Source organism: Carlito syrichta, unplaced genomic scaffold (genome assembly GCF_000164805.1).
Source record: "Carlito syrichta isolate Samal-C Ts95f unplaced genomic scaffold, Tarsius_syrichta-2.0.1 Scaffold309503, whole genome shotgun sequence".
NCBI lineage: Eukaryota > Metazoa > Chordata > Mammalia > Primates > Tarsiidae > Carlito > Carlito syrichta.
The window spans coordinates 268,533-281,617 of record NW_007253599.1 but is presented as its reverse complement, the minus strand read 5'-3'; the positions used below and the strand labels follow the sequence as shown (position 1 = coordinate 281,617).

At 37.4% G+C, this 13,085-nt stretch overlaps 1 pseudogene; it reads left to right on the top strand.

Moving 5' to 3' along the window:
- The first annotated feature begins 261 nt into the window (after positions 1 to 261).
- LOC103269837 lies at positions 262 to 1,195 on the top strand (annotated as a pseudogene).
- The last annotated feature ends 11,890 nt before the right edge of the window (positions 1,196 to 13,085 follow it).

The following is a 13,085-nucleotide window of genomic DNA, read 5'->3' as shown; positions in this document are numbered from 1 at the left end:
GAGCTATAAAAATAAGAATTGCAGTACAGTAAAAACAATTTTTAAAAATTTTCCCTCAATCAACCGTGTAATACTTATTAGTTAGAGCTGAGGCTAGTCATGTATTTACATGATTAGTTGTTAATTCCAAGAAGAAAATCCATGTGAATTACATTAATTGTATTTTTCAGTAGACTCCATTAACATAACTATTAATACCACTTTTTAAAATGTTTTAATCTCATTTTTGTAAACTGATTGTACTGAAGTCAGAAATCTGTGATGAGAAACCATACAAGATTAACAACTTTCATCCTGCTGGGATTGACCAGTGACCCACACCTTCAAGTTTTGGTATTTACCTTTCTGCTTATCACCTACATATTGTGTAACTGTGAATCTGACCATCATCCTCCTTATTTTAGTGAATTCTCAACTGAAATCTGCTATGTACTTTTTTCTCCAAAATTTTTCTCTTCTAAAGATCTCATACAGTACAGTCTGTATTCCCAGATTCTTTTATAACATGTCTACTGGAGATAAGACCATTACTTATAATGCTTGTGCTAGTCAACTATTTTTTTAATCTTTTTTGGATCAACTGAATTTTTCCTTCTGGCCATCATGTCCTATGTCCGCTATGTGGCCATCTGCAAACCCCTGCATTATGTGACCATCATGAGCAGCAGAGTCTGCAGAAGATTTGTCCTCGGCTGTTGGGTCGGAGATTTGTTCATCATAGTCCCTCCACTTGGCCTAGGCTTAAATCTGGAGTTCTGTGACTCAAATGTCATTGATCATTTTTTCTGTGATGCATCTCCTATCCTCAAAATATCTTGCTCAGACACATGGTTAATAGAACAGATGGTCATAGCCTGTGCTGTGATGACCTTCATCATGACCCTTGTGTGTGTAGTTCTTTTACATATATATCATCATGACAATCCTAAAATTTCCCTCCGCCCAGCAAAAGAAAAAGGCTTTTTCCACCTGTTCTTCCCACATGGTTGTTGTGTCTATCACCTATGGAAACTGCATCTTCATTTACATTAAACCTTCAGCAAAAAAAGAAGTGGACATTAATAAGGGTGTGGCAACACTAATCACTTCCATTGCTCCAATGCTAAACCCATTTATATACACCTTGAGAAACAGGCAAGTGAAACAAGCATTCACTGACTCCTGCAAAAGAATTGCATTTCTCTCAATGAAATAGGGAAATTTTGAAATTGTAGATTCTAGTTATCAAAAATGTGGTGTCGTTATTATAAGATTAGAGATCGACAAATGGTATTTGATACTTGATAAGTATAGAAAACAAAAGTAAGCTTTATATGTTACAAGAGAAATTTAAAGGGTTAATATGTGCCTATTAGTAAAAAATTTTAGCTCATAGTTTAGCTTTTATTTCATTTTAAAGTAATCCATCTTTATTGTATTTTACAAATGTATGAATATTCAATAAATTACAGAAAATAAACTAGTCCTTTATTATAGATAGTTTGACAAACACTTGGTCAATGGGCTGTACTTTTCTAAAGTATTTAATATCTTTGCAGTCATTGTTACATTCAGATTAACTGTCTCAAAATGTTTTTGGCCTTGAAGCTAAAGATCATAACCATTTTGTCTTTCCTCTTTTTGCAAAACAATTGTGCTAGAGGACCATATCTCATTAAGAGAGTGTCCAGAAAAACAAGCCAGATCACACTTCCAATGCAGTGTTACCAATGAAGTCAAGTCAGCTGTGCATATGGGTGAATCAAATAGATTAGATAGAGATAGATAGATGATAGATATAGATACAGATATAAATGTATATATATATAGAGAGAGAGAGAGAGAGATACAGATATATATAGATACAAAGAGAGAGAGAGAGAGAGACTGATAGATAGTTGAGACAGATAGTTTCCAACCACATAACTATCAGGACCATTCTCAAAATATGATAAGATAAATCTCAAAAATATAGCCTGTGAAAAGACAATTGTATTTTATTATCAAGGAGGAAGACTAATATGTTAAAGACCTAGAAATAACACCTTAAATATGAGTTTTAAATAAAATTAGAAAGAAACATCTTTTCTTAGGAAAAAGCAGGGCAAGAACTTAAACACATACTTTGGCCCCAGTTAAAAGGGCAGCTATATTATGGGCATAAATGAGAACCAATCTCAATACAATTCAACTGGAAATGTACATGAAAACCTCAGATAATATATTAATCAAAAATCAATAGCATAAAACTTAAAAGAACAAAAAAGTATGAATATCAGAATTACTTCTCAAGGAGAAATCTTTATACACTTAAGTATTATATTTTCCACAAATCTTTCTCTTTATCTCCCTATTCCCCTATGTCCAGAAATATGGAATACTTTTGTCTGTCTAATCTTTTATTTTTGGATTCTTGTTCATTACAGAAATGTTTTTCTTTCCATTCTTTAGCTGATCTTTTGGATTAATTCCATTCAACCTTCAGATGCCAGCACAAATAGGAAATATTTATTAGGCCACTTACCAAATCTATGTCTAATGACATATGCATATATCGTGTGTGTGTGTGTGTGTGTGTGTGTGTGTGTAGTAATAGTAGTAGTAGTAGTAGTAGTAGTAGTAGCAGTAGTAGTAGATATGCATACACATGTTTGTATAGTATGTACATATGATTAATATACATATAGTATGTATATGTATAATATATGTCTTAGTCTGCTTTTTACTGCCATACCAGAACATCACAGACTGCTTAACTTATTATGAGCAAAAATTTATGAGGTTGCAGTTCTGGAAATGTCTCAGTGGGGAATTTTATGAGCATCCAAAAGATAAATAGGAATGGCATATCTGAGTAGCAAAAAAAATAAGACTTCAGTCAAATCATTGATTTATATAGCTGCCATTGCTTGTCAAATCATTTCTAGACTTCAGAATACCAAGATTTTAGTTTTCTTAGAAAAGTTTAAAAAAAAAACCTATCCTATTAGAAAGTCAGCTAAAACCATCATGAAGATAATTAACTACTGGTTCTTCTTAAGAAACTTGTTGTAGTCAAATGACTTCTTTAGTCATTATTCCTAGATGAGTTTATAAGTCATGGAAAGTATTTATGTATGCACAGGAGATATTTTCCACCACACCTACACCTTTTGGCTCAGCTAATATGGAATCTTAAGCAATATGACTCTCTAGAACAAATTTAGCCAGTGGAGCAATAGCTTTTTCTTGTGATGCAGAGGCAGCAGGTGCATTAGTAATAAATTTAAGGCCATAAAAAGATTTCTAATCATGTGTTTATAGGAAGTGACACTTCATCGAGGCAAAAGCCTCTCCCAGTGAAATGCACAGTGCTATCTTCTTGATGGCTGGGCAGATAATTAGTGGATTTTCCCTAAATAGAATCTCTGTCTAAAACAGATTGAAGGTCACACCTAGAGAAAAGTTTGAGAAAACTAGTCCAACATTGGGATTCTTCAGAGTGTGATAGATAGATGATAGATAGGCAGTGATAATAGATAGAAGATGATAGATAAATAGATGATAGATAGATAGACAGACATACGTATAGATGATAAAGAGATAAATAGAGATGATGATGATGTTAGAGATAGATAAATAGAGAGAGAGAGAGAGACATATGTATAGATGATATAGAGATAGATGACAGATAGAGGATAGATAGATAAACAGATAGATACATAGATAAAGATAGGTGATGAAATATTCTAAGAGATGTCCTAAGAGGAAATACTTTTCATTATTCCATGCCTTTAGACATTTATAGGCCTATGAATGGTGATCTCATCAAAAATAAATATTGGATCACTTCAGCACCTGGAAGCATGATGAAAGGGGTTGCGGATGGAGTCCAGAGGCAAGTTCCCACAGAAGAGGACAAGAGAGGCACCCTACCACCATATTGAAGGCGGAGCAGGAAAGTGCTCTGACTTGCTCACCACAGACCAACAGATCAAATCTCTGTGACTGGTGAATCAACTACCCAGGGCTTGAGTGTGGCCAAAAGGCAATATTCTGAGAGCACAAACTTCAGAGGGACCTGATGAGTGCTGAGTTCTAGGGGCCCCACTCCCTACCCTGATCCAGCTGTGGGACAAAGGGTGTGGCCAGAAGAGGAGGAGGAAGAACTCCAAAGAGATCAGTGGTGAGTCTGGGGCTGACCCAAACTCCCTCCTTCCCAGTGATCTCCTGAATATCAGATCCACACAGCTGGGTCATGACTGAGAGGGACAAACCCAGGCAGAGCCTGGACATCAGTCACAAAGGAGAACTCCATTCCAGGATAGGCCTGACTGTGGCACCCCAATGAAAGTACATACCTGGGGAAGAGACAGTCCAGTACCTCCCCACCAGAGATCTCCCTGACCAGAGGAGAGTGGGAGGGGAGGCCTGCAGCCACACCCACCTCCACTGCCCACCTCCATCCCTGCTTTGGACACTGAGGAGAGAGTGAAAGAGGTGGCTCTGCAAGAGAGACCTGATTAGAGGAACAACTGCAGAGCCTGCCACAAGTGGGCAGGTTTTTTGTTTGTTTGTTTTCGTTTTAAAATTCTCAATTATTTTTTAATTTAAAAAAATTTTTGACTGTTTGTTCACCTATTTTTTAAATATTTTTACTTCGTGCATGAATGTGTATGTGAGGGTTTGATCTGCACCCCCCTCAAAACTTTTTTTTCTTTTTCTTTTCTTTTTCTGTTTCTTCCTTCTTTTATTTGTCGTTTTCTGTTTATTTGTGTATGTGAATGATTGAGTGTTCATCTTTTGATTTTGTTGTGGTTGTTGGATTTTGTTCTTTTGTTCTTCTGGGACTTTTTTGTATTCATTTCTTATAGTTTAAGGGGTATATCAATAGATGTGGGAGGGTTCGACCTGAATCCTTCCCCTACCCCCTTAAGTCTTTCATTTTTCTCTCTATTCACTTTGTAACTAGGCGTGCATATGTGTGTGTGGTTTTCTTGGGGGTCTTTTTGCTGCTAATTATTTTATTTCACTTTGTTGTAATTCCAATTTGTTTTGGAGTGTGTGTGTGTATGTGTTCAATTGCTTTTGCATTGGTTTCTGCTTTGCATCATCATACAGAGTGGGAATGGGGAGTGGGTCTCAGAGAACATATACCACAATAAGTGAACATTTTAATTTACAAATAAATTTGATTCCTGGTGCCCCATTCCACACAATATTCAAATTTTGAAAACTATAAGAGACAGAAAAGCTTCCAATCCAGCATCCTATTTCAAAATAGAACAAATCTGGAGCCCAGATCAGGGAAGAATAGAGGTCTGAGTAAATGTCAGAAGGAAAAACCTCTCCCACTGAGACTGAACAACAGAGCTAAAAAGAAAAACAAGAGATTTGTCACAAATGAGGAAAATTCAAAGGAAGACCTCAGGCAATTTCAAGTGTACCAAAGACAAAACTCCCAAAAAATAAGATCTTGGTGCCCAAACAATGGAAGTCATCAAAGACTTTCCCCAGAATATGACAGGGATTTGGGAATGGATAGAAAGAGTGAATAGGATTCAAGAAAGACAAGATGCAACACTGAAAGAACTTGTAACAGAGATTTTGGCAGTAAAAAAATTCATTCAGGAAATAAATAACTAGATGACAAGCATAGAAAGCAGAATTAATCTACCTGAAGAAAGAATTTCAGAACTTGAGGACCAGAACATAAAATTAACCCAATCTGTAAAAAACATAGAAAGAAGACTCAGAAAGGAAGAACAAAGCCTACAAGAGATGTGTGACTGTATCAAGAGGCTGAACCTATGGCTGATAGGCATCCCAGAAGAAGAAAGGTAAATGGAGAACAACTTGGAGCAAGTATTCCAGGAAGTAATCCAAGAAAACTTTCCCCATTTCACCAGAGATGTGACCAGCCAAGCACAAGAGATACAGAGAACACCCACAAGACATCAAATGAGAAGATCAACCCCTAGACAGATATTAATGCACCTACACAAAGTAGGCACAAAAGAAAAAATACTAAAAGCACCAAGGGAGAAAGGTCAGACTACCTACCAGTGAAAATCAATCAGAATAATAGCAGACCTATCGGCAGAAACACTATAAGCAAGAAGGAACTGGAGCCCTATATTCAAAGTACTCAAAGATAAACAATTTGAACCAAGAATTTCTTATCCAGCCAAGCGCAGCTTCATCAGTGATAGAGAATTAAAATGCTTCCTAGACATTCAATCCCTAAGAGATTATGCAGCTTCCACACCAGCTCTTCAGGAGACACTTAAAAAGGTATTAAGCACAGAAGAAAGAAGAAAAAGATTGACCACACACTTCCTAAGAGAATAGCAGAGCACAGAATCAGCAGAGAATATAGCACAATAAGAAACTTGAATACACACAAATATGTTAACCCCAAAGCCAAAAGAAAACAAGCAAACAAAGGAAAATCTTTATGAGAACTTTATAAATATCATATTTCAATAATCAGCCTGAATGTGAATGGACTAAATGCACCACTGAAAAGATACAGATTGGCGGACTGGACAAGAAACCATGACCCAATTATTTGCTGCATCCAGGAGACTCATCTCACTTCAAGGGATGCACACAGACTCAAAGTTAAAGGTTGGAAAACAAGTTTCCAGGCAAATGGCTCACAAAAGAAGGAAAGAGTTGCAATCGTAATATCAGATAAAACAAACTTTAAGCTTTCAAAAATTTAAAAAGATAACACTATATAATAATAAAATATTCAATCCATCAGCAAGAAATATCTATCCTAAACATATATGCAAACAACACAGGAGCACCAGCATTTATAAAACAATCACTAAGTAAACTTTAAAAAGATATTAACTCTAACGCGACTATAGCAGGGCACTTGAATACCCCACTGACAGCCCTAGATAGATCATCGAGGCAAAGAATCAACAAGGAGATCCAGAACCTAATCTTGACACTAAACCAAATGAACTTAATAAATAACTAAAGATTATTCCACCCAACAACCACAGACTATAAATTCTACTCATCACCACATGGAACATACTCCAAGATGGATCACATCCTTGGCCATAAATCAAGCATAAACAAATTCCATAAGATTGAAATCTAGCCATGCACATTCTCAGAACACAGTGAAATAAAAATAAATATTAACACCAACATTTCCCCAAAGCTCACAAAGACGTGGACACTAAATAGCATCATGCTGAACAACCACTGGGTCAACACTGAAATCAAAGCAAAAATTGAAAGATTCCTGGAAACAAATAAAAATGAAGAAACATCTTATTAAAACCTCTGGGATGACCAGAAAGTAGTTCCCAGAGGGGAATTTATATATCTACAAGCACACATCAAGAAAATGGAAAGATCAGAAGTTGAGAGCCTAACAAATCACCTAAGGGAGCTGAAAAGAGAAGACCACCAAAACCCCAACTTTAGTGGAAAATCCAAATCACAAAAATAAGAGACCAAATATGGGACACAGAAGACAAAAATATCATAGAAAACATCAACAATAGAAAAAGCTGGTTCTTTGAAAGAATTAACAAGATTAATGGGCCCTAGCCATGACCAAGAAAAACAGAGAAAAACCCCAAATAAACACAATCAGAAATACAAAAGATCAAATCACAACTGCCTCCAAAGAAATACAAAAGATTATCAGAGATTACTATGTACACCTATATGGAAACAAACTTGATAACCTAAATGAAATGGAGAACTTTCTGACATCACATAACCTCCCCACATTGAAACAAAAAGACATTGAGACACTAAATAGACCAATAACCACCCAGGAAGCTGACTCTGCAATACAAAAACTACCTACCAGGAAAAGCCCTGGACTGGATGGCTTTCCAGCAGAATTGTACAAAATGTACAAGGAGGAGCTGATACCAATTCTACTGAAAGTATTCCAGGCAATTGAGAAAGACGGTATTCTCCCCAAATCATTTTATGAAGCTAACATCACACTGATACCAAACTGGGTAAAGATCCAACAAAAAAAGAATACTATAGGCCAATATCTCTTATGAACATAGATGCAAAAATCCTCAACAAAGTACTAGCAAATCGAATCCCAAAATACAAAAAAAAAATCACACTGAGAACTAAAAAATGCTGCTAACATACTACTAAATGGACAGAAACTGGAAATATTTCCCCCAAAACCTGGAATAAGACAAGGCTGCCCACACTCACCCCTCTTGTTCAATATTGTGTTGGTAGTCCTAACTCAGGCAATTAGACAAGAGAAGGAAATCAGGAATATCCAAATAGGAAAAGAGGAAGTCAAGTTATCCCTCTGTGCTGATGATATGATCCTATATCTTGAAAATCCAACAGAAAACTTCAAAAAACCTGTTTGTACTGATAGAGGACTTTGGCAAAGTCTCTGGGTACAAAATAAATGTGCAAAAGACAGTTGCATTCCTATACATGAACAATAAGCAGACAGAGACTCAAATAAAAAGCACAATCTCATTCACAACAGCCACCAAAAAAAAAAAAAGAAATACCTTGACATCTTCCTAATCAGAAAAGTGAACGACCTTTACAATGATAACTACAAAACACTGCTCAAAGAAGTCCAAGAGGATACAAAAATGGAAAAATATTTCATGCTCATGGATAGGAAGAATCAACATTGTTAAAATGTCCATCCTACCAAAGGCAATCTACAGATTCAATGCAATACCTATTGAGTTACCAACATCATTCTTCTCAGACCTGGAAATGACAATACAGAAATTCATATGGAAACATAAATTCCCACAAATAGCCAAAACAATCCTTAGCAAAAGAAAAAGAGCAAGAGGTATCATACTTCCAGACTTCAAACTTTACTTATAAGGCCACAGTAATCAAAACACCTGATATTGGTAGAAGAATAGGCACATAAACCAATGGAACAGGATAGAGATTCTGGAAGCAAAGCCTCAGTTCTTCAACCAAATCATCTTTGACAAAGCTTCCAACAACAACCACTGGGGAGAGGAAAACGAATTCAGTAAATGGTGCTGGGAAAACTGGCTGACCACACACAGAAGATTGAAACAGGACTCCTACTTATCACCATACACAAAATTAACTCTAAATGGATCAAAGACCTAAATGCAAAACCTCATACTTTAAGAATCTTAGAAAATGCAGGAGACACCGTATGGAAATTGGAACTGACAACCAATTCCTATTCAGAACCCTAAAGGCCAATACCTTAAGAAATAAGATAGACAAGTGGGACCTCATCAAACTTACGAGCTTCTGCAAAGCAAAGGAAATCATCAAGAGTACAGGGAGAGAGCCCACAGAATAGGAAAATACATTTGCCAACTGTATATCTGACAAAGGCCTAATATCTAGGATCTACAAGGAACTCAGGAGCGCTAAAAGGAAAAAAACAAACAACCCTTTTAAAAAATGGGCAAAACATATGAATAGACACTTCTCAGAAGAAAATATATGAGCATCCAACAGACACATGAAAAAGTGCTCAGCCTCACTCATCATCATAGAAATGCAAATCAAAACCACATTGAGATACCGCCTAACCCCAGTAAGAATGGCCATCATTAATAAAACAAACAACAACAGATGCTGACGAGGATGTGGTGAAAAAGAAACCCTTCTACACTGCTGGTGGGAATGAAAACTAGTGCAACCTCTTTGGAAGGCAGTGTGGCGATTTCTGAAAGAATTAGAAATTGACCTTCCATATGACCCAGCAATTCCTCTTTTGGGAATTTACCCAGAGGAACTCAAATCAGTCTACAAAAAGATACCTGCACACATATGTTTGTTGCAGCTCTACTCACAATAACAACAACATGGAACCAACCATGTTACCCATTGAAGCTGGACTGGATTTTTTTAAATGTGGTATATATACACAATGGAATATTATGCAGCCATAAAGAAGGATAAATATATGGACTTTGCAGCAACTTAGATGGATCTGGAGTCAATTATACTTAGTGATCTAGCACAGAAACAAAGAACAGAGTACCATATGTTCTCACTCATAAGCGAACCTTGAACAATTATATTACTATAAGAAAGCATTTGGCAGTAATAGGAAACTGTCAGGGGAGTGGGGGTGCGATTGACATTTGAGGGAAACTGCTAGGGGAGGGAGGGGCATACCTTATCAACAATGGTACCTGCATAATCAATGTTTGTATGCCTAACCCTGAATTGTACCCTCACATCTTTATAATTTAAAAAAAAGAAAACAAAAAATATAAAAAATAAAGAACAAACAAGCAAAAACGTTAAAATACATAGCGCTCATTAATGCCCCTACACAGAAAAAAAAGAGGGAGAAAAAAGGGCAAATCAAGTCAGAAGACAAATACAGAAAGATAAGGAACAAGTAGGCAAAAAAATTAAAAACTAAAAGTTTTAAAATAGCACATCGCTCTCTTTTGTGGTCTTTTCTGGAACTTCAGGTTAATTTCTCTTTCTTTTTTTTTCTTTTCCTGTAAACTGGCATGAACCATGCACCACAGCATTTGGCTCACTGCAATAGGGTGCAGGCTCTGGTTCCTCCCATCTGCTCTCAGCACAGGTTGATCAGGTTGTTCTCAACGTGGGTCCAATGCCCCACGTACTGCTGGGAGAAGAGGAGTGAATCATATCAGGACTTACTCCAAATAGTCTGCTGCTATGTCTCCCACTTGGGCTGCATTTGTCTGTCTGTTTGGTCCAGTGTGGTGGTGGGGCATCAGCCTCTGGTATCATGCGCTTGGAGTATACTCTCTGGGTCAATGATGGCCAATCTCAGAGGGGTATAGCGATCACCCCTCAGTCTCAGGGTGTGAGCTGCTCAGAATTGGGCATGCTAAAGCAGGTCACTGCTCAGTCCCGGGACGGAGAAAGCGGCAGCAGTTCACATCTTCTTCTCAGTGGGAATCAGCTCCAGATTTCCTCCACTGTCCTGCTGCCTGGGCTGTTATCCCAAGTGGTGGTGTGGGCCAGGTGCCAAGAGGCAGCTGATCTCTGCTGCCTTTCCCCCAAAAGTTGCCCGGAGAACGATGGATGTTCCTGTGTGTCAGGGGGTGTTCCTGTGTGTCAGGGGGTGCTGATTTCAGAGCAGTTGTACATTTCAGCCATTTCTACAGTGGAGCCCTTGCTATTGATCCTGTGTCTTCCCTCAGTCGGACATTTGCTCACCCACTTGCATGCACCCACACATGCAGATTTGTCCTTATGATCACTCACCTATGCAGTGGCCTTCACACTCCTACAGGTTCCTTCACCCATCTTGCCTCTCCCCTTCCTTCCTTCCTTAAAGCATCTAAGATCACAGCATTTTTTCTATTTAGTTTTTCTCTCCTTATTACCCTATTAGAGAATCTATTCCAAAATAATGATGCCAAATTAGATAGATAGAAAAACTGTAGAGTGAAAAATAGGAGCTGAAAGAAACAAATGGGGTCACTAATGCATCTGGGGGAGTATGTCAGAATGAGAAAAATTTCAACAAAAAATACTATGAATAATTACATTGGAATATAAACTATCTCTAACTCTTTAATCTATGGATTGAAACTAAAATCTTGGATTCATTTATCTCTGGGTCTGGGTCTTGCTTCCTTTGACTCTGGTATTTGTCTGAAATTCCCCAAATTTGACAAATATTCTGGTTACATTTACATATAAATGGCTATATGGCTTGCTTTTATTATAATTGATGTTAAATCTCTCATATAAGGTTCTATCTGTTGAGAAGAGTTATATTTTAGTCTTACACACACTCTTTATATAATGATTTAGAGTGGTCTGAATATATACTCTGGAGTTACAATAGTTCCTCTCTCCCCAATAAATAAGTGGATTATAATACATACTTAATTACTTTCCTATAACTTCTTTAACTTTATTAGAAGTCCTAAAGGATTGAAATATCTAATTACTATCTTCATCAACTCTTGCTTAGATTTGTTTCTATCCTACATAACTGAGGCTATTCAGTTCAATTTTCTTTTTTCTTTTTTTTTTTTTTTTTTGAGTCGGAGTCTCACTCTGTCGCCCAGACTGGAGTGCAGTGGCCGCTCCCGGCCACCGCAGCCTTGACCTGCTGGGCTCCAGCAATCCTTCTGCCTCAGCCTTCCAAGTAACCGGAATTACAGGCACGCGCTACCACACCCGGCTGATTTTTTTATTTATTGTAGAAATGAGGTCTCGCCGCCCAGGCGGGTCTTGAACCCGCAGGCTCAGGCAATCCACTCACCTCAGCCTCCCAAGGCACGGGATTATAGGCTGAGCCACCAAGCCCGGCTTTTTTTTTTTTTTTTTTTTTACATATTTTTTATTTTAAAATTGTGGGGTACAGTTAAGGGTTAGGTATATAAATATGCATCGTTCAGTCACCCCTGTTGATAAGGGGTGTCCTTCCATCCCCAGAAAGATATTGACTACCGTTTATCCCACATCCCTTCCTCTCCCTACCCCCTCATAGTTTCCTGCACTGTCAATCCTTTTCTTATAGTATTATGATAGATATTTAAGGTCCACTATATGAGTGAGAACATGTGATCTTTGTTTCTGTGAGAAATCACTCAGTATTATAAACTCTAGTTCCATCCAGGTTGCTGCGAAGTTCATGATTTTGTTCTTTTTTATGTCTGTGTAATATTCCATCGTGTATATGTACCACATTTTTTAATCCAGTTCACTTTTGATGGACAGCATGGTTGATTCTAGGTTCTTGCTATTGTGAACAACACTGTGATAAACATATGTGTGCAGGATCTTTTTTATAGAATGATTTGAGTTTTTCAGGGTATATTTCCAGTAGGGGGATTGCGGGATCATATGGGAGGTCAGTATTTAGAGGTTTTAGGAATCGCCACACTGCTTTCCACAGAGTTTGCACTAGTTTACACTCCCACCAACAGTGTAGAAGTGTTCCCTTTTCACCACATCCTCTCTAGCATCTATTATTTTTTGAGTTATTGATAATGACCATTCTGACTAGAGTTAGATGGTATCTCAGTGTAGTTTTCATGTATATCTCCGTGATGATTAGTGAGGTTGAACATTTCTTCATGTGTCTGTTGGCTGCTCGGATGTCTTCCTTTGAGAAGTGTCTGTTCATATCTTTTGCCCAT